The 18,552-nt window shown below is 44.0% G+C and overlaps 1 long non-coding RNA gene across 2 annotated transcripts in view; it reads left to right on the top strand.

Annotated features, from left to right (window-relative positions):
- Nucleotides 1–903: 903 nt before the first annotated feature.
- Nucleotides 904–18,552, top strand: part of LOC117365755 — a 223,209-nt gene continuing 205,560 nt past the window's right edge. For both annotated transcript variants that reach the window (XR_004540452.1, XR_004540451.1), the window contains exons 1-2: nucleotides 904–1,104; nucleotides 5,132–5,330. This is a non-coding gene — a long non-coding RNA (uncharacterized LOC117365755). The remainder of the gene's footprint in view (nucleotides 1,105–5,131; nucleotides 5,331–18,552) is intronic.

Below are 18,552 nucleotides of genomic sequence, written 5' to 3'. Positions count from 1 at the left end.
AGGGAGAACGAGAGGGCACTCTCTAAAGTTAAAAGGGGATCGATTCTGTACAAACGTAAGGAGGTTCTTCTTCACCCAGAGAGTGGTGGAAATCTGGAACGCTCTTCCGCTCTTTAGGGGAAAACACCCTACAGGGATTCAAGACAATGTTGGACAAGTTCCTGCTGAATCATAACATGCGCAGGTAAGGCTAGACTCAGGGCACTGGTCTTTGACCTAAAGGCCGCCGCGTGAGCGGACTGCTGGGCACGACGGATCACTGGTCTGACCCAGCAGCGGCAATTCTTATGTTCTCTGTTTTGACATTGTTTCAGGTCATTGATTGAACCATCTCCACGTCATTCTCTTCTTGGTTGGGCTGAGAAATTTACAGCACCCCCTCGTAGTGTGAAGACTTTCGGTCTCTGGCAACCAGAGCTGAGACTGTGATGTCATAATGCCTCATTCCACCAATAAGAGCCAACCTCATCAGTGATGTCACAATGGCTTGGTTGTCCTGTACTTGGCTCACTTTTATCACATATAGCAGTGATTTCTTGTATTAAAGGGTGTGACATTTCCGCTCCCAGAGACGGCCATGTCAGAGTGAAACCCCATAGTAAATCCTTTGGCCAAGACCAGAGACTGACCGAGAATGATCAGGCAGGAGATCCTGAAAGCAGAGCTGCCTATCCTGAGCCATCTGAACCTGAGCAGGAGCCAGAATACAGGTTAGCTCCACGTCCCAGTAAAAAATCCAGCTCCCTTAAGAGGTTTAATCAGGCTCCCAGTTGTATTCTGCCCAGCAACCTGGGGGGGAGCCAAAGAGCACGAAAGCTAGGAACACAGACACCTAGAACAGGGAGTGGCACAATCACTCTTAAGCAACTCTCCAAGGCAGTAAGGCAGGCTGCACATGAGGACCTGGCAGAGAAGGTTCTCTGGGCCAGGCAAAGGCCAGACCTCGCACAGGAGCCTATGGAATGGGAGGATTCCATTGACCAAGAGTCAGCAGAGCAGTTGGGGGCTCCAGAAAACATGGACACGGCTGAATGGGTGCTGCCTGGAGCTGAGAACGTGGAAGCCATGGATGTCAGCTTGGCAGTCTCTCACTAAGGACTGGAGGTACTGGTTTCCATAAGGAGATAGTTATTGGGACTGTTAGTTTTGGTTCTACTGAAAAACCAAGCTGAGAGCAATGCTGCAGCAGCATTAATTACATTGCTGCACTCCAGGTGTGCAAAAGCCAGGGGAAACTGAAGGGAGTTTTCTTTTGGGCTTGTGGAGCAGTTTCCCTGTTTCCTGTTATACTCCAAGGGACTTTCAGAATTGGGGTAGGATACCCCGAAGATCTAAGGGTTGGGATTCTGCGGGAGCTTGTTAAAGCAATTTAAGAAAGGGAAATCAGCAATTCTGTTACCCAACAGGGGAAAGGACTGCAGAGGTACCATTGCTGGAAAATATCAAAAGACTGCATTTTCCTTCTCTTCATGTTTGAAATTTGTTTTGCAATGCAGTATATGACAATGCCTGGTGAAGAAACAAAACAATATGATTTAAAGTCCAGGACTCAAGGATAGTGTTGAGAACTGTTCCTCTTTGGACTGTATTATTTTTGGTTTTCTATTTTTTTGATAACCAATTAAATCTTTGACTCTTTGGTTTGAATTGGCTTTCGCTGGTGTTTATTAGAGCGAAAACAAGATGTTGGACATCAGTAAGGTCTCCCACATTGGGAGCCACGCCAGGGTCGTGCTGCCGCCTGTCGGTGGTCCTCCACAAGCTTCCAGGGACCCCGGCAGGTGACAAGGGGGAAAGTTATTAATGTGGCCTATTGTTAAGACATGTTATTGAATTGGTAACACTAGTTTTTAGTAACTACCGGTAGGTCTTTTTGCGTAATATGGGACCTGTGCTAAAATAGCACAATTAATGGTAAAATGACCAATCTTAATGATATCCCAAATTGATAACTTTCTCCACTTACAAGGGGGTGCTGAAAAGTTCTCAGCCCAACCGAGACGAGATTGTCGTGGCTATACCCCGTAACTGTATCTCCCACCTGGCATCCTGCTTGTCTGTCTTCGAGCAGGGACTGTCTCCTTTGTGACTCTGTACAGCGCTGCGTACGTCTGGTAGTGCTATAGAAACAATGTCAAAACATGGAATTTCATTTCTGCAAATTGGCACTTGACAAAATAAGACAACACTCTTTTCAGCTACATAATGCTCAGAATTGAGGAAGTTGGTTGGGTGGAAAACTTTTCAGCACCTCCCTGTATGTAATAAAAGTGAGCCAAGTATAGGACAATCAAGCCATTGTGACATCACAGTTGATGTTGGCTCTTATTGGTGGAATGAGGCATTATGACATCACAATCTCAGCTCTGGTTACCACTACCAGGGGGTGTTGACAGATTCTCAGCCCAACCAAGAAGAGAATGACATGGATATGGTTCAAACAATGTCAAAACATAGAATTTTGTTTCTGCAAATTGACACTTAGCGAAATAAGATAATACTCTTTTCAGCTACAGTGGCAAAATAACACTCAGAATTTAGCAAGTTGATTGAATGGACTGAAAACCTTTCAGCACACTCTTGCATGTAATAAAAGTGAGCCAAATATAGGGCAATCAAGCCATTGTGACATCACTGATGAGGTTGGCTCTTATTGGGATGAGGCATTATGACATCACAATCTCAGCTCTGGTTACCACTACCAGGGCGTGTTCTAATCTAATCTAATCTAACCCTTAGGTTTGTATACCACATCATCTCCACGTTCGTAGAGCTCGACGCGGTTTACAGTAGGAGAAATAGGAAGGAACTACAACAGAGGGTTAGAGGTAGAAGTGTGAAGAAAATTTAGAGGACTTGGGATGCCAAGATATAAGAGTTTCCTTGATTCCTAAGTTGGAGGGAGACTTACATTTTTTGAGAAAAGCCAGGTTTTCAGATGTTTGCGGAAAACTTGGAGAGAGCTCAAGTTCCGAAGAGGGGAGGTAAGGTTGTTCCAGAGCTCAGTGATTTTGAAAAGTTCTCAGTCCAACCAAGAGGAGAATGACTTGGATATGGTTCAAACAATGTCAAAACATAGAATTTTGTTTCTGCAAATTGGCACTTAGCGAAATAAGATAACACTCTTTTCAGCTACATAATGCTCAGAATTTAGGAAGTTGGTTGGATGGAGAACTTTTCAGCACCTCCCTATATGTAATAAAAGTGAGCAAAGTATAGGACAATCAAGCCATTGTGACATCACAGTTGATGTTGGCTCTTATTGGTGAAATGAGGCATTATGACATCACAATCTCAGCTCTGGTTACCACTACCAGGGCGTCTTGAAAAGTTCTCAGTCCAACCAAGAAGAGAATGACATGGATATGGTTCAAACAATGTCAAAACATAGAATTTTGTTTCTGCAAATTGGCACTTAGCGAAATAAGATAACACTCTTTTCAGCTACATAATGCTCAGAATTTAGGAAGTTGGTTGGATGGAGAACTTTTCAGCACCTCCCTATATGTAATAAAAGTGAGCAAAGTATAGGACAATCAAGCCATTGTGACATCACAGTTGATGTTGGCTCTTATTGGTGAAATGAGGCATTATGACATCACAATCTCAGCTCTGGTTACCACTACCAGGGCGTCTTGAAAAGTTCTCAGTCCAACCAAGAAGAGAATGACATGGATATGGTTCAAACAATGTCAAAACATAGAATTTTGTTTCTGCAAATTGGCACTTAGCGAAATAAGATAACACTCTTTTCAGCTACATAATGCTCAGAATTTAGGAAGTTGGTTGGATGGAGAACTTTTCAGCACCTCCCTATATGTAATAAAAGTGAGCAAAGTATAGGACAATCAAGCCATTGTGACATCACAGTTGATGTTGGCTCTTATTGGTGAAATGAGGCATTATGACATCACAATCTCAGCTCTGGTTACCACTACCAGGGCGTCTTGAAAAGTTCTCAGTCCAACCAAGAAGAGAATGACATGGATATGGTTCAAACAATGTCAAAACATAGAATTTTGTTTCTGCAAATTGGCACTTAGCGAAATAAGATAACACTCTTTTCAGCTACATAATGCTCAGAATTTAGGAAGTTGGTTGGATGGAGAACTTTTCAGCACCTCCCTATATGTAATAAAAGTGAGCAAAGTATAGGACAATCAAGCCATTGTGACATCACAGTTGATGTTGGCTCTTATTGGTGAAATGAGGCATTATGACATCACAATCTCAGCTCTGGTTACCACTACCAGGGCGTCTTGAAAAGTTCTCAGTCCAACCAAGAAGAGAATGACATGGATATGGTTCAAACAATGTCAAAACATAGAATTTTGTTTCTGCAAATTGACACGTAACGAAATAAGATAACGCTCTTTTCAGCTACAGCGGCAAAATAACATTCAGAATTTAGGAAGTTGGTTGGTTGGGCTGAGAACCTTTCAGCACCAATTCCACCAAGCCGGCCCCATTACACCCAAGTCATGCCCCGTTCTGCCCCAGCCTCGCCACCCCAGCCCTGCCCCCTCAACCTGTTCTCATCCTCGGGATCACGTCGGGAGGGCATCTGCGCATGCACGGATGCAACACAATGACATCATATACCATGCGCGTGATGTCACCACGTTGCATCTGCACATGCTCAGATGCCTTCCCGACCTATTCCAGCATGTTCCCAAAGTCACTGGACTAAGTGATGGAGACATTGATGGAGACATTGGGGGCCTTTTACTAAGGCATGCTAGCCGATTTAGCGGACGCTAAATACTCACGCGTCCATAGAATATAATGGACTTGTTAGCATTTAGCGTGCTTTAATATTTAGTGCGCGCTAAACCGACTAGCGAGCCTTAGTAAAAGACACCCTAAGTTGTTTAACTTGGTCGGTGAGATTCTGCTGCACAGGGGGAGGGGAGGGAGGGATAGAAAGATGCTGCACCTTCAGATGGGCGAGAGGGGAGGAAAGATGGTGCACAAGGGGGGGAGGGGAGAAATGAAAGAGGAAGAATTGGGGTGGAGGAGAGGAAGGGAGAGATGATCGTTGTACATGAAAAAAATAAGACATCCCTGAAAGTAAGCCCTCGTGCGTTTTTTTTGGACCCAAAATTAATATAAGACACTGTCTTATTTTCAGGGAAACACGGGTATGTCCTTTCTAAGCAACTAAGGAGAATGAAAAAACTGGGACATATTGTCCAGTGGAGTGACCGGGATTTTATCCCATCTATCAGCGCTCCAAGAATATATACTGGGCTGAAGGAGGAGCTTTACCTTGAAAGACTTGCATCAGAGGTTCGGGGTCCCTCAGTCTCATCGCAACTAACATCTACATGGTAAGTGAAGATAATACTATACTGCATTTTTTGCCCTGCTACTCATAGTAGGTGGTTTCATGAGAAGAAGAGCAGAATTAATGACTTCCTCTGGCAATAGGAGTTGGAAATATAATGCACCACAGACATTGTAAATAATTCAGATGCCTGCTGACTGCCTCTGCCACATTATATTTGTTTATCTGAAAGATTTGAGTTAGCAAATATGTTTCTAAAATCAGCCTTAGGAGTGGACTGGCTCATTGGGAGAGCAGAAAGTATGACGAGAGATGCTGCTTAGAGCCTCCCAGAGAATTTCAGGCCCAGACCTGGACCCAACCAAATAAATAATGTTTATGCTGTATATGAAGGTTATTTAAATTCCGAGTGCATGCTAGACCTACCAAACGAAAGCACCTCCTTCCCCCGTTGACCTAAAGAAAAAGTTCTGCGTTTTGAAATCTTCTCAAAAAATATATTACCATTTTGGGAATATTTCCTACCTATCTCCAGAAATCCCAGTAGTCCTGCTGCCAGTGTCTTAATCCAAAATGGCATTGGGCCCAGGATTGGCCAGCACCATTTTGGAGTACATCAATTGTAGGACAGGAGAGAATGAGAAATATCCCTGCTCCCTTTGGATTCTGGGATTAGTAGTTAAGCTGAGAAAGAGGTTCAGGAGAATGAGAATGTACCTGGGAAGAGAGGGCTTTAAAAAATTTTTTGGCGGGGGAATGTGTGTTTTGTCTTTGAGGGAAGAGGCCCAGGGTTAATTGTTTCTTTCCTGAGCTTTACTATTTCATTTCAAACTTAAACACATCCCAGCATTTCACAAAGATTCAAGTAATCAGTTTGCTGCTTTGGCATCTTGGATTGGAAGCAGATAGAAGCTATTTGGTGTCAGCAGAAGACTATTTCCTTTGGACCTGGGACTTGCTCGGAACATGTTCCACTTCTAATCTTTTGTAAGAAAAAGAGTTACAGTAAAGCTTTTTTTTTCCTATGGTTTGGAAAGAGTATATAAGAACTATGATTTTGTTTGATCCTCTGCTTGGCTTTTGATTTATTTTTTTTTTTTTTAAAGTAAAGATACCTCTTGGGAGCCACAAGCTATGTGTAGACTAGTTTTGAAAAAGCAGAAAGATACATTATTGATCTCACCAACAGGGTTCTAAAACACGTTCTCTCTCCCATCTCCCCCCGGACAAAACATCTAGAGATATCACACCGGTTTTAAGCTTGAAAGTACTGTAGGGGCGGCAAACTCTCACATTTGGGACTTTTATGCAGTATCTTGTGTAAAAGTGCTGATTGCTCATTCTAGCGATTCCTCTGAGAAGATATCTTACCTTCCCACACCTAGAATTGATTATCTTGTTATATCTAAACAAAACTGTACAGATTCAGTGACACCTGACGAAGGGGCCTGTGAAGAGACTGAAACTCATGTCTATTCACCACATAAAAAATGTGTTAGTTCAATAAGAAATATCCTATTTTGTTATCATGTGTGACACGCAGGCATCAATCCATAAACATCATGCTTGAGTACCTGATTGTAAAAACCGCTTAGATAACCTTGATAAGCGGTATATCAAATCCTAATAAAAACTTGAAAAAACTAATCATAAGAACATAAGAAGCGCCATCTCCGGAACAGACCCTAGGTCCATCAAGTCCGGCGATCCGCACACGCGGAGGCCCCGCCAGGTGTACCCTGGCATAGTTTTGGTCCCCATATCGCTCCAAGCTTCTCGTAAAGAGAAGTGCATCTAGCCTACCCCTACCCATGTCACTTCATGCCACTCATAAGGAGATGTACATCTAACTTACCCTTAAATCCTAGAATGGTGGATTCTGCAATTTCCTCTTCTGGGAGACCATTCCAGGTGTCCACCACTCGTTGCGTGAAGCAGAACTTCCTGATATTTGTCTTGAACTTGTCCCCCCTTAGCTTCAGCCCATGTCCTCTTGTCCGTGTCACATTGGACATTGTAAATAACGTTTTTTCCTGCTCTATTTTGTTGATTCCTCTTTATGCGTGGAACAATCTCCTGGAAGAAGTGGTGGAAACAGAGACTGTGTCTGAATTCAAGAGGGCCTGGGATAGGCAACGGGGGGATCTCTCAGAGAGAGAAAGAGATAATGGTTACTGCGGATGGGCAGACTAGATGGGCCTTTGGCCTTTATCTGCCATCATGTTTCTATGTTCCTATAACTGAGTCTACACATTATGTTATAACATTGCTCAGCCTTCCTCATTTCCGCTGGTCCTTTCTATCCAGTTCTGTTCTCTTCATGGATGGGAAAGGACCGTGTAGTGGTGATTTCTGTGTTTTACCGCTTCTAGGCACTACAAATTTTTGAAAAGCCCTGCAGTGGTACCTTGAATGGCTCTGCAGTACTGCCACCTTCAGCCCTGGTTGGAGCATTAATGTTACCTCTGTTGAACAAATGGTATCCTATATGTGGGCTTTTCATGGCAGCCATTTTGGCAGGTAGACCACTTGCCAGAGTCCAAAAGGCACCATTAAGGGATCAGTATGTGGGAAAAATACAAGATATAAGAGCATAAGAATAGCCTTACTCGGTCAGACTAAAGGTCCATCAAGCTCAGTAGCTCTTTCTCACGGTGGCCAATCCAGGCCCCTAATACCTGGCCAAAATCTAAAGAGTAGCAATATTCCATGTTACCAATCCAAGGCAAACAGTGGCTTCCCCCATGTCTTTCTCAATAACAGACTATGGACTTTTCCTCCAGGAGCTTGTCCAAACCTTTCTTAAAACCAGCTACGCTATCAGCTCTTACCACAACCTCTGGCAACACATTCCAGAGCTTAACTATTCTCTGAGTGAAAAAATATTTCCTCCTATTGGTTTTAAAAGTATTTCCCTGTAACTTCATTGAGTGTCCCCCTAGTTTTTGAAATTTTTGACGGCGTGAAAAATCAATCCACGTGTACCTGTTCTACTCCATTCAGGATTTTGTAGACTTAAATCATATCTCCCCTCAGCCGTCTCTTTTCCTGGAGTCATTTAACTGGCTCAACTCTATTCAATTCTCTTATTAGAGGTTTCATTGGAAGACAGAATTTGAATTAGCCTATGGACACAAAGGTTGACTATTCCAAGCCCTTCTCAGCAGGTAGCTTGCAAGGAAGAGAATGGGCCTAGTAAGAGAAAAGGAGAGAGGAATACATTTTGACATCCCCGAGCCCCCCAAAACAACCTATTTGAACAAGTAGGAGCGAGGCTACAGAGCTGCTTCCTATGTTGGAAAATTCCATAGCACATGTTTAATTCCCAGATGGCATTGTCCATTAGCTCCACAGCAGGTGTGCTGTGTGGAAGTCAAAGGAGGGAGAATCAACACAGCACACCTGTGCCCCCCCCTTTGCCCGGAAAAGATTTGTTAGTGTGCTCACTTGGTTGCATTACCCTCATTTTTCCACAGAATTCTGGAGCCTTTTTAAGCCGGTGATGTTCTAGAACAGTGGTTCTCAACCCTGTCCTGGGGACCCCTCAGCCAGTCGGGTTTTCAAGATATCCCTAATGAATGTGCATGAGAGAGATTTGCATATAATGGAAGTGACAGGTATGCAAATCTCTCATGCATATTCATTAGGGATATCTTGAAAACCCAACTGGCTGAGGGGTCCCCAGGTCAGGGTTGAGAACCACTGTTCTAGGAGCTGAGCCCTTTGTTCTGCTCTCTTCCTGCCTGAGGCTTTTCCCTCCATTGAAGTTAAATTGTTTGCTGTCGTAGCTAAGCAGTGGAGTTGTATAGTTTGAATACTGTGTTACATCACAATGTCAACGCAATGTACGATATCACATTTTAATAGACAGCATAGGGCAGGGGTGGGCAACTCCGGTCCTTGAGGGCCGGAATCCAGTCAGGTTTTCAGGATTTCCCCAATGCATTGAAAGCACTGCATGCAAATAGATCTCATGCATATTCATAGAAACATAAAAACATAGAAATAGACGGCAGATAAGGGCCACGGCCCATCTAGTCTGCCCACCCCAATGACCCTCCCCTACCTTTCTCTGTGAATAGATCCCACGTGTCTATCCCATTTGGCCTTAAAATCAGGCATGCTGCTGGCCTTAATAACCTGAAGTGGAAGACTATTCCAGCGATCAACCACCCTTTCAGTGAAAAAGAATTTCCTGGTGTCGCCGTGCAGTTTCCCGCCCCTGATTTTCCACGGATGCCCCCTTGTTGCCGCGGGACCCTTGAAAAAGAAGATATCTTCTTCCACCTCGATGCGGCCCGTGAGATACTTAAATGTCTCGATCATGTCACCCCTCTCTCTGCGTTCCTCAAGTGAGTACAGCTGCATCTTATCCAGCCTGAAAACCCGACTGGAATACGGCTCTTGAGGACCGGAGTTCCCTACCCCTGCTCTATCTAATGCAGTGGTTCCCAACCCTGTCCTGGAGGACCACCTGGCCAATCGGGTTTTCAGGCTATCCCTAATGAATATGCATGAGAAAAATTTGCATATAATGGAACTGACAGGCATGCAAATCTGCTCCATGCATATTCATTAGGGCTAGCCTGAAAACCCGATTGGCCTGGTGGTCCTCCAGGACAGGGTTGGGAACCACTGATCTAATGGGGGGATTAAGTGACTTGCCCAGGGTCAGAAGGAGCAGCGTGGGTTTGAACCCACAATCTCAGAATGCTGAATCTGTAGCTTTATTATGACTAGAGATCCTCATTCTGAACATATGTGTCAATTGCACCAACCAAAAGATTGAACGCTAACTATGCCTGAAAAAGCCCATCTGTCTTCTAGATGAGGGGTCCTCAATCCAATCCTCGAGACACACTCAGTCAGGATACCCAAAATGAATATGCATGGAGCAGATTTGCATGCCTGTCATTTCCATTATATGCAAATTTTTCTCATGCATATTCATTAGGGATAGCCTGAAAACCCGATTGGCCTGGTGGTCCTCCAGGACAGGGTTGGGAACCACTGCATTAGATAGAGCAGGGGTAGGGAACTCCGGTCCTCAAGAGCCATATTCCAGTCGGGTTTTCAGGCCAAACTTTGCAATTGCGATAAGCTGATTCTGAACCGTTGCCTTCAATAACCCACACATCTATGCCCTGATCGGATGGCAGCTCCTCTTTCCAGCTAACTTACGAGGCCCAGTTGCAGACTTAGTTCTCTTGGATGATCAGAACGCTGGAAACGGTATCGTCATTTCGCCGTTATCCCCTAATGGAATTAACAGACACCCCAGACTTATTCTTGACTTTCCATTAACTGGTGCCTGTGTGCATGTTGAGAGCACACAAGGGACCAAAAATCAATAGTGAGGCTGCCTTCCACGTATCAAACACACCTGACAGGGGATGAGTTCTGAGCGCCAGGCTCAATCAAAAAAAAAAATTTTGTTTTCATTGTTCTCACCTAGGGACTCTGTTACATTTTAATTACTGAAAGTTAGAACTATTGCCATGTTGTCAAACTTTAGAGTGTCCTCCTAGTCTTGAAACCTCTGTTTTATTAAAAATAAAAGACAAATAATATCTGAAGCGATTTCCTTAGAATTCTGATGGTGCTAAAGGGGGAAATTAACAGAAATGACTTATTTTTTTTAGGGGTGGGGGTGGGGAGCTGAACATTTTGTTCATCCAGGACCTGAATTGACATTGATGGTCTTGGTTATGGAGGTTACCAAAGTCTTGCTTAAGGTCGGTGGGTCAACCAGGGGGGACAAAGGAGTGAAGCAAATGTTCCTTAAAGGCACTGAGATTGTACATGACAAAGACACTTTTTTTTAAATTAGATTTTTATTATTATTATTTAGCTCATAACTTTTGCACAGTGTCAGGTCAAAAGCGCGCCGGGACAAAGATGCGAGCAGACAATTGAGCGCAGCGCGGAGGCGCGTGCCGAAGAAAATTACTGTTTTTAGGGCTCCGACAGGGGGAGCGTGGGGGGGAACCCCCCCCCACTTTACTTATTACAGATCGCGCCGCGTTGTGGGGGCGTTGTGGGGGGTTTGGGGGGTTGTAACCCCCCACATTTTACTGAAAACTTCACTTTTTCCCTGTTTTTAGGGAAAAAGTTAAGTTTACAGCAAAATGTGGGGGGTTACAATCCCCCAAACCCCCCACAACGCCGGCGCGATTTGTATTAAGTAAACTGGGGGTGCTCCCCAACAAAACCCCCCGTCGGAGCCCCTAAAAACAGTAATTTTCTTCGGCGCGCGCCTCCGTCTTGCGCTCAGTTGTCGGCGTGCACCTTTGTCTTTCGCGTTCTTCTCTATGAACCCTTTTGCACTAGTAGATCAAGACAAACACTGGTCAACAAAAAAAAAGTTTTCTTAGTTAATTTTCTTAGTTAAAAGTGTTCTTAGTTAATTTAATGACACTTATTTCAGATCTGTAATTGAAATTCAGCTAGCATGGCAGGTTTCTGAGATACACGTTACTGATTTTTTTTAGACGGTTTGCCATATTGGCACAATATTGCGAGTATGACCTGTGTCCCACCAAACTTGTGTCAAGAAGTTTACTCTGAAAACAAACACGAAGACAATAAGGAGACTTGTTACAGCATATAATTACACTTCTCGTAACTCACACCAAAGCGATGTCAGCATGTTCAGAAATGTTTGAGACCTTTGCTTTTACGCTTGTATTGTACATTTGTCTCTCCTTGCAAGTGCCAACAATAGTCTCCCATCACACTGAGATTGAACTTTCCCTGATATCTGCTTTCCATCACCTTGATATCTTGATGAAATCTTTCCCCACGCTGACATCACCAAGATTGGGTGGGAAGAAGAGGAGGTGAGAATGTAAAAAGTGCATTTTAAATGCTGAAAGCAATGGAAGTAAAACCCGGATGTCTCAATTCTGGAGCCATATGGTAACCCTAAAATTTTTAAGTGAACATAAGAACATAAGAAATGCCTTCACCAGGTCAGACCTTAGGTCCATCTAGTCCGGCGACCCGCACACGCGGAGGCCAAGCTAGGTGCTCCCTGATGGAGACCCTGTTTACCCGTATCCTTCAATGTGATTCACAAGAAGGTGTCCATCCAATTTGCCCTTGAATCCCAGAATGGTGGTCTCCCTCACAACCTCCTCCGGGAGAGCATTCCAAGTGTTCACCACTCGCTGTGTGAAACAGATCTTCCTGACATTAGTCTTGGGCCTGTTGCCCCTCAGTTTCAGTCCATGACCTCTTGTCCGAGTCACATTAGACAATGTGAACAACGATGCTTCTTGCTCTATTTTGTCAAAACCTTTTAGTATTTTAAAAGTCTCTATCATATCCCCTCTCAGTCTTCTCTTCTCGAGGGTGAACAAACCCAGTTTTTCGAGGCGTACCTTGTAGTCCAAACTCTCGACACCTTTTACTATCTTCGTGGCTCGTCTCTGCACCCTCTCCAGCAGGGTTATATCCTTCTTTAGGTGGGGAGACCAGTGTTGGACACAGTATTCCAAGTGTGGTCTGACCATTGCTCTGTAAAGCGGCATTATGACGTCCGCTGATCTACTCGTGATTCCCTTCTTTATCATGCCCAGCATCCTGTTTGCTTTCTTTGCCGCCGCTGCGCATTGAGCCGACGGCTTCAGGGTCCTGTCTATCATTACCCCCAGGTCCCTTTCTTGTTCGCTCTTGCCCAATTTTACATCTAACATTAGCTGATATTCTGTCAGCGTGTTCTCCACAAGCTCAGCATAATTCTCTAATCTGTAATTAAAAAGAAAATTCTGAACAACCAGCACAAATGCTTCCCTCCCCCCCCCCCAACCCCCTCCCTTTTTACAAAACTGTAGCGCGGTTTATAGTGCCGGCCATGGCAGTAACAGCTATGACACTCAATAGGAATTCTATGAGTGTTGAAGCTGTTCCTGCCACAGCTGGCGCTAAAAACCGCACTACAGTTTTGTAAAAAGGGGGTGGGGGAGTTTGCCTTTGTGCACATCCACCGGTAAAGTAAACGTCTTGATGTCAAAACATATACTTTTTCAAATTCGGTAGTCTACAAAAGGAGGAGAGTATGGCGTAGTGGTTAGAGCTACAGCCTCAGCACCCTGATATTGTGGGTTAAAACCCCTCACTGCTCCTCGTGACCCTGAGTAAGTCACTTAATCCTCCACTGGCCCACTAGATACACTAGCTAGATTGTGAACCCACTGGGACAGACAGGGAAAATGCTTGAAGTACCTGTATGTAAACCGCTTTGAATGTGGTTGCAAACTACAAAAAGGTGGTATACAAGACCTAATCCCTTTCCCTGATGTCATAATGCCTCATTCCACCAATGTCTAAGAGCCATCCTCACCAGTGATGTCACAATACCTTTTGTTGTTCTATACTTGGGTCGTGGCTGATATTATTGGAGGAGAATGTAGCACAGTGGTTAGAGCCACAGCCTCGACACCCTGAGGTTGTGGGTTCAAACCCCACACTGCTCTTCATGACCCTGAGTAAGTCACTTAATCTTCCACTGCCCCACTAGATACACTAGCTAGATTGTGAACCCACTGGGACAGATAGGGAAAATGCTTGAAGTGCCTGTATGTAAACCGCTTTGAATGTGGTTGCAAACTACAAAAAGGTGGTATATAAGTCCCAAAAGGTCATTACTGTCCATGTGTATATGACCACATCCACGTGGGAATGACTAAAGAATTGCTTCCCATTTGAGTACAGTTATTCTTTCCAAAAACTGTCCAGCTTGGTGACAAAAGTAGCCCCCCCCCCCCTCCCCAATTTGCACTCCCTTTTCCTGTGGCTGGGAAAAGTGTGGATTTGAAAATTGCATTCTGCACACACCATGCAGTTCACCTCCCCCCCCCCCCCCCAGGGATTGCCCCTTTATAAAGCCACCAACATGTGCACAATAAGCTGCTCTCAAAGGCAATTTTCAGACTCTTACCGCTGATAACACTCCTTTATAAATGAGCCTCAAAATACACTTATTGTGAATCCTAGATGAACTATTTAGCTGTTCAAGAGCAATTTTCAGACAGGTCAATGGGCCGAGGTAAGGAGCTTCAAAAACTGTCATCCGCATTGTCTAATCTAAAGTTATAAATCCGCATCATCTGATCTAACGTTATCAGCTTTCTGCACTCCGATATACCAAGAAAACAATGTACGGGCTGCAACAAGAAGCATTTCCAGATCATGTACCACAGGCTACGGGAATCTAACTTAACCACGTTCCACAGCATTCTCATATAAAACTAAGCCATTACCCTCAACTCCTCATCAGCAGAAGATATTAACAGCTCTGTGAAGAATCATCCATCTAATGTATACGTTATTTTATCACTCGGCTATTGCGAAAACTCCTCGATATATTCTTCTGAAAAGATGCTCATTATGTCCTAAATGAAGGTCATTTTGCAGAGAGATGCCACTTTCTAAGCTTTTCTGCCAAGGAAGGTCAACCAAGCCTTAAGCACATGAAGACTATAGAGAAAAAGAAATTGGTCTGATAGGGTTATTTATTTCAGGTTTCCAGCCTTTTTTTTTTCCCCTTTAAATATCCATCATCAAAATAGCAATATTGCTTCTCAGGGATGACACCAACCAACTGCTTTATAGTCCTCAAACAGATGCCGGTTTCCAGAATTTAATGCATGGGAAATAGCCATTTAAAAGAACTAAAGTAGGTACCACTTCAGGTATCATTTGCATGCCCACAAACCTCATAGAAACTTAGAAACATAGAAAAAGACGGCAGATAAGGGCCGCGGCCCATCTAGTCTGCCCACCCTAATGACCCTCCCCCTATTTAACTCTGTGCAGAGATCCCACGTGACGATCCCATTTCTTCTTAAAATCAGGCACGCTGCTTGCTTCGATCACCTGAAATGGAAGTTTATTCCAGCGATCAACCACTCTTTCGGTGAAAAAGTATTTCCTGGTGTCGCCGTGCAATTTCCCGCCCCTGATTTTCCATGGATGTCCTCTTGTCGCCGTCGGACCTTTGAAAAAGAAGATATCTTCTTCTACCTCGATACGGCCCGTGAGGTATTTGAACGTCTCGATCATGTCTCCCCTCTCTCTGCGTTCCTCGAGTGAATATAGCCGTAATTTATCCAGCCGTTCCTCGTACGGGAGATCCTTGAGTCCCGTGACCATCCGGGTGGTCATTCGCTGGACTTACTCAAGCCTCAGTACATCCTTGCGGTAATGAGGCCTCCAGAATTGTACGCAGTATTCCAGATGGGGCCTCACCATGGATCTATACAACGGCATAATGACTTCAGGCTTACGGCTGACGAAACTCCTACGTCCTATGATCTGCCTAGCCTTAGATGAAGCCCGCTCCACTTGATTGGCAGTCTTCATGTCTTCACTGATGATTACCCCTAAGTCCCGTTCTGCAACATTCCTTGCTAGGATCTCGCCATTTAGGGTGTAAGTCTCGCATGGATTTTGACTGCCAAGGTGCATGACTTTGCACTTCTTGGCATTGAAACTCAGTTGCCAGGTCCTAGACCATTGCTCCAATAGGAGTAGGTCGTTTTTCATATTGTCCGTTGTGCTCTTGCTTGTTATATTACATAGTTTGGCGTCATCGGCGAATAACGTTATTTTACTTCGAAGCCCCTCAGCCAAGTCCATCAACATGAACTTCTATAGGAGAACTACTTCTTCATGGCTGAATTTGGCTTCCTTTGGTTGGGGTAATGAGAGAAAGGTAGAACGTGAACCAGATAACAACTACCTGGGTTCATCAAGCCTAACCCTTCCCCCTTCCTGTAATAATGTTTGAATGCTGGACAATTCTATACAGTACGGGCCAAATTCTGTAAACGGTGCCTAAGTTGGCCTACGTTACTGGCGCCTACACTTTTTTGGAGAATTGGGTCTAGCGGTGCCTAAGGTCATCTTAGCCCCTAACCACACCTACCTTGACTTTAGCCGCCATGCTGAAGGCTCGATTCCGGCGCCTACTTTTTAAAAAAAAAACCAAGATTTTAATTGCTTTTAAATGACACGGTCAATTACACTGGACAACAAAGTTTTTGCTTCTTCAACACTTTTGGGTGTATCTTACAGGTTTTTGGCTACTGATCATGAAAATCATGTTTAAAATTACATTGCCCTTGAAAGGGTGCAAGAAGTCAGAGTCCTGTAGAAAAGGGAATAGACAAAAAGATTTTGAAAAGTGAAGGACAAACTTGTTCTTTCCACCTCTTTATACTGGTTTCTCTTGCCATACTCAAGCCTCCATGGAGAAGAGGAGGTTTCTGGTTTCCTCATTATTTTTGTGACAAGTTATTGATCTGTCGATTTGGACAGAACAATCCTGGTATTTTGGATCTTCGGTAATAGATGAACACCACGAGGCATTTTGTCACCCGTACAGCTCGTTTTCTGTTGCAAAGCCTGAAAGAACGGGTCAATAAATCTCTGTTTCTAGAGTATCCAATCAAAGCTTTGTAAAGGAGAAAGGGAAAAGCAACCTTTCAAATGCCACAGGAACACTGCATCAATAAATATTAAGAATCAGTCAGCTCAGCAGTGCTTAAACCAAAGGTAAATTTTGGAGGACCTAATTCAGTTTCTTAGTTTGGGGCAATAAATAAAAGAATCCGATACCGTTCCAGATTGCCTGTGGGTGATATATAGATTCACTTCAGAGAGAAAGAAGTTTTAGAGGAGTGATTCTAAAACCTGCTGTCAGGGACCCCAAGCCAGATGGGTTTTCAGAATATCTATAATGAGAATGCTTTCAATGGAGGGAGGGATATTCATAAGCAATGACCTTGCACAGTCGTTCCGAAGCCAGCCCTTGGGAGTGTGTGACGATCTCTTCTCTTAGGGTTGTTAATACAAGACGGCAATTCATTTTTTCAGTCACTGCACCTCAAATTTGGAATTCTCTCCCTATTTACTTAAGGGAAGAACGTAATCTGGAGAAATTTAAGAGTAATTTAAAAACTTTTCTTTTTAAGGATGCTTTTGATAATTAGTTAACAATCTGCTGGTTAAAATTCCTATCTTATTGAGTTTTATTTATTTTTTATTTTTTTGTTGTTCTCCCTGCCTTTTGGTTTTTACCCTGATTGTTTTACTTTTCTTTAAGGAATTTGTATTTCATTCTCCGTTTTCCTTGTGTTTACTGTTTGTTAAGTATGTCTTTTAGTCCGTTTGGATGTAAAATTGTTAAAGTATTGTATTGTTCCCCAAAGACTGTAATTTTTTAAAATGTTCATCGCTTAGAAATGTGATTAAGCGATTAATCAAAGATTTTATTAAACTTGAAACTTAGAGCTACAGCCCTGGAACCCTGGAGTTGTGGGTTCAAATCCTGCACGGCTCCTTGTGACCCTGGGCGAGTCACTTAATCCCCCAGTGCTCCAGGTACATTAGATAAAGTGGCAGCCCGCTGAGAGAGATAGGGAGAAACGCTTGAGTACCTGAACAATTTATAATCCGCATAGAATTGTAGGATATGCAGAATATAAATAATTAAATAAATGACCAGCCAGTTGGGCTTTCAGGAAGACTGCCAATCAAGTGGAGCAAGCTTCCTCCAAGGCAAGGCAAATCATAGGTTGCATACGCAGGAGTTTCGTCAGCCGTAAGCCTGAAGTCATTATGCCATTGTATAGATCCATGGTGAGGCCCCACCTGGAATACTGTGTGCAATTCTGGAGGCCGCATTACCGTAAGGATGTGCTGAGACTGGAGTCGGTCCAGAGAATGGCCACCCGGATGGTCTCGGGACTCAAGGATCTCCCGTACGAGGAACGGCTGGATAAGTTGCAGCTGTACTCACTCGAGGAACGCAGAGAGAGGGGTGACATGATCGAGACATTCAAGTATCTCACGGGTCGCATCTAGGTGGAAGAAGATATCTTCTTTTTCAAGGGTCCCACGGCAACAAGGGGGCATCCGTGGAAAATCAGGGGCGGGAAACTGCACGGTGACACTAGGAAGTTCTTTTTCACCGAAAGGGTGGTTGATCGCTGGAATAGACTTCCACTTTAGGTGATCGAGGCAAGCAGCGTGCCTGATTTTAAGAAGAAATGGGATCGTCACATGGGATCTCTGCACAGAGTTAAATAGGGGAGGGTCATTGGGGTGGGCAGACTAGATGGGCTGTGGCCCTTATCTGCCGTCTTTTTCTATGTTTCTATGTTTCTATATTGAGGCCAGCAGCGTGCCTGATTTTAAGGCCAAATGGGATAGACACGTGCAGTGCTCCCTCTAAGCGGGCGGGTGTTGTGAGCAAACTT

This window comes from Geotrypetes seraphini, chromosome 8, assembly GCF_902459505.1.
Source record: "Geotrypetes seraphini chromosome 8, aGeoSer1.1, whole genome shotgun sequence".
NCBI lineage: Eukaryota > Metazoa > Chordata > Amphibia > Gymnophiona > Dermophiidae > Geotrypetes > Geotrypetes seraphini.
Note: the sequence above shows the minus strand (reverse complement) of the source record. Positions and strands in the feature narration are given on the sequence as shown.